General features: G+C 43.7%; 1 protein-coding gene across 2 annotated transcripts in view; it reads right to left on the bottom strand.

Moving 5' to 3' along the window:
• The window catches only part of LOC101848541, a 72,844-nt gene that overhangs the window by 47,241 nt on the left and 21,895 nt on the right, over positions 1-3,708 (bottom strand). The window contains exon 1 of one of the 2 annotated variants that reach the window (XM_005106792.3): positions 2,534-2,776. The exons of the other annotated variant lie outside the window; for it this stretch is intronic. The gene's annotated coding sequence lies outside the window, so the exon portion shown is untranslated. Of the gene's footprint in view, positions 1-2,533; positions 2,777-3,708 lie in introns of those variants that run through there. 2 annotated transcript variants of the gene reach the window in all.

Raw genomic sequence — 3,708 nt, 5'->3', positions numbered from 1 at the left:
ATTATTATTATTATTATTATTATTACTATTACTACCATATATGGTTATAGCGTGAGGGGGCGGTGGGTTCAAGGCTCTTGAGGTCCTTGTCTTGACAGACGGAAGAGAAAGATTAATCTCAAGAGCGGGATAACATATCAGATAAGCAGGCAAAAAATGACTCCGAAATGACAAACGAAAAAACCCGACGAGCAAAAAAGCCCAGACAGAGTGGTCGACAGACGGTCAGATACAGACAGGGAAGAAAAGCTCACACGCACACACAGACACACAGACACACAGAGAGACAGACAACAACACAGGCACGCAAGACATAAACAAAGGGGAATGACCGACCCCCACCACTTCTCTCACTTTGGTAGGAATTAATTTTGAATACTGCCCGGGTGGCGGCCGAAGCCTACTCTTATCGACTTCAGGACCACCAAGGGATCTTTAACACTTTGCCATCATATTCTGGGGAAAATCTAAAGAAACAGGGTGGTAAACAACACCAATCGGCGAGATGAGGCGGCAAAGTGTTTTAACGTACGCAACTTGCACACGAGACCGCTGAGATTTTTCGCCCTTAGCGTTAACCCAAGAAGGCTAGGTGTAGATCTGACCGACAGTAAGTGTTCTCCTCTCATTCAATACCCGGTAGGTCTCCTTCTCTCATTCAATACGTCCCGGGTTCGAAACCTGTCAGCGACGGAAACGTTTCTTTTCTTTAAAAAATTCTCCTTTCACCTTTCCTGCTCTCTAACCATGTTCTGTCGTCTGCATTCGTCTTTACTTTCTGCCCCCTCATCTGGGCTCCTTCGACTCTTTCTGCAGCTTTTTAAAATTCTGCTACTCCTTGGCTCCTTCTTACTGCTTTCCTTTAGCCACACCCCTAAGCTAAGGGTAGGTACGATCTAACATGTTAGGCTTCTCGGATGAGGGCTACAAAAATCTCAGAGGTCCCGTGTGCAAGTTGCATATATTAAAGATCTCTTGGAGGTCTAAAATCGATAAAAGTAGGCTTCGTCCGCCACGTGTAAAAATTAATTTCGACGAAACTGAAAAAAATACTTTATGTGTCCAGCGCGCTCATAATACGACCGTATGCATTTGCGAGCGCCGTAAAACACCGAGAAGAAGAAGAAGAAGAAGAAGAAGAAGAAGAAGAAGAAGAAGAAGAAGAAGAAGAAGAAGAAGAAGAAGAAGGAGGAGGAGGAGGAGGAGGAGGAGGAGGAGGAGGAGGAGGAGGAGGAGGAGGAGGAGAAACAAAAAGTAAACCACACGTTGGCAGGGCAGGTCAGATCTTTAGTTATCTCGTGTAACGTGATAAGTCGTCCCTCCCCCCCCCCCCCCCCCCCCCCTTAATGGACTTCCAGATCAAATTTGACGAGACAGAGCCGGGTTCTGTTTAATGATGCATGCACTGGCCACCATTATGACCCGACACATCCAGATCCGATCTGATGCGATCATGCATCTTTGCATCACTGGGCGTCTTAGTTTGGGAGGTTATCGGAACGGCGAGAATACAAAACGACATCATAGTATGTCGGAACGGGATAATTTTTGTTATCAGAACCGCGCATACGTTTTCTTTGATCATGATATTCGAAAGTAAAACACCTACCAGTGGCGCTCTCCAAACCGGGTGCACCACTACCTCGAAAGGAATCATGGCGGGCGATGGTGCGGACGGCTGTGGTTTGAATCCCCAAACAGGGCGTTCTTACACTAGTGTTACTTCTGTTTAGTTTTAGTAAGAGTTTTACGGGCACTTTCAACACATAAAGTCATAGAAGTGCCGAAGATTAGAGGAGTTACAAGAGAGTAACAAGCACAAAAAAGAGGAGAGATCAGGACGATATATTGGAGTTTTTTAGTTTTTTAAAATAGTTTTAGTAAGAGTTTTACGGTACTTGCAACACATAAAGTCATAGAAGTGCCGAAGATTAGAGGCGTTACAAGAGAGTAACAAACACAAAAAAGAAGGAGAAGAGACCAGGACGATAGATACTTGATGGAAAAGAAGGAACAAACCACACCAGAGCACACGCCAACCACCCGCAAGTATGAACTTTGCCATTTCCTGTCAATGACGAACGTTGCCTTTGGAGGTCTCGCCTCTTTAATGTGGAAAGAGGCTTTGAACAATACGGTAAAACATCCTTATCCAAGCAACTAAAAACAGACAGCATTAAAAATCAAATACAACAAAAAAAAAAGATAACGGCGGGCGGGGGGGGGGGGGGGGGGTGATAGGAAGAGAAATAAACCAAAGAGGAGCAAATGGTTTTTATTTTGGGTTTTGTTGTTGTTGTTGTTGCTGTTGTTGTTGTTGTTGCTGTTGTTGTTGTTGTTGCTGTTGCTGCTGCTGCTGACTTTTTGTTTCTTGGTTCGGCTTAGCTTTGTTGATTAGATAGATAAGATAGACAGACAGATAGATAGATAGATAGATAGATAGATAGATAGATAGATAGATAGATAGATAGATCCACCATCACCACAATAAAAAAAACCCCCAAGAAACAAACAAACAAATAGAAAAGGTTACCTGCTTCGGCCTACAACGATAGCCCGGTGTAGTGAGTAGTTAGATTAACATTCGTTGACAGCAAAGTGAACAAACACAGCGCGGCGGTTGGGGAAGTTGAAGGGAGAAGAATTATAGCTATAGCCTGCACACAAAACCACACGCACACCGAGAAAACAGCCGTCTGGCCAAAAACACAACACTTAAAAGAGACCACAGCAGAGAGCGTTGATAAAGTGCAACACTTCCCCCCTAATGCCGATTGCCTGAACTGAATGAATGAATGAAGCCCAGACCGCCGAGCTTCCATTTAAAAAAGAAATCCCTCCTTTACAAAGAGGGGTGAAATGGGGGCGCCCACGCGGGATATCTATTTATAGCTTCCGGACCTATTAATAGCTAATCGGAGATGTACGTCAAGCTAAGAACAAAACAAAATAAAGCAGGTATTGCATTGCTTGGACTGATTCCATGTTTCCAGAAAATTATCAGGGTAGGGTTAGGCGCTTGCGTCATAGTCGTAGGCTCCGAGGAGACGTGTGTCATCGTCTTGATAATAATATTATTATTATTATCATTCTAATAGCACATATTATCTCTCTCTCTCTCTCTCTCTCTCTCTCTCTCTCTCTCTCTCTCACTCTTTCTATTTTACTCGGTCTGTCTGTTTGTCTCTTTCCTCTCTCTCTCTCTGTCATCATCATCTTGATAATATTATTGCTCTAATAGCACGTATGTCTCTCTGTCTGTCTGTCAGTCTGTCTGTCTGTCTGTCTCTCTCTCTCTGTGGCATCATTGTCTCGATAATATTATTTTAGTAGCACGCCTCTATCTCTTTTACTCTTTCCACTAGTCTTTCTGTCTTTTTATCCTTCTCCGTCGTTCTCTCTCTTACTCTCTCTGTTAATCAGTCTCTCTCTAACTCTCTCTCTCTCTCTCTCTCTCTCTGTGTGTGTGTGTGTGTGTGTGTGTGTGTGTGTGTGTGTGTGTGTGTGTGTGTGTGTGTGTGTGTGTGTGCATGTGTCATCTTCATCTTGAAAATAATAGGGAGTGCTTATTTAGGCCACATATGGCCTAAATAAGGTAAGGGAGGGGGGTTTAGCTTATTTAGGCCACACATGCTCAAACTACCCTTTTCAGGCAACTGAGTTCGTTCCACTTTCATAATGGTGCACCTTTCACATTTAGCACGGTTT

The sequence above is a fragment of the Aplysia californica genome, unplaced genomic scaffold, assembly GCF_000002075.1.
Source record: "Aplysia californica isolate F4 #8 unplaced genomic scaffold, AplCal3.0 scaffold00556, whole genome shotgun sequence".
Lineage (NCBI taxonomy): Eukaryota > Metazoa > Mollusca > Gastropoda > Aplysiida > Aplysiidae > Aplysia > Aplysia californica.
The sequence above is the reverse complement of the archived record's forward strand: the minus strand, read 5'-3'. Positions and strand labels throughout refer to the sequence as shown.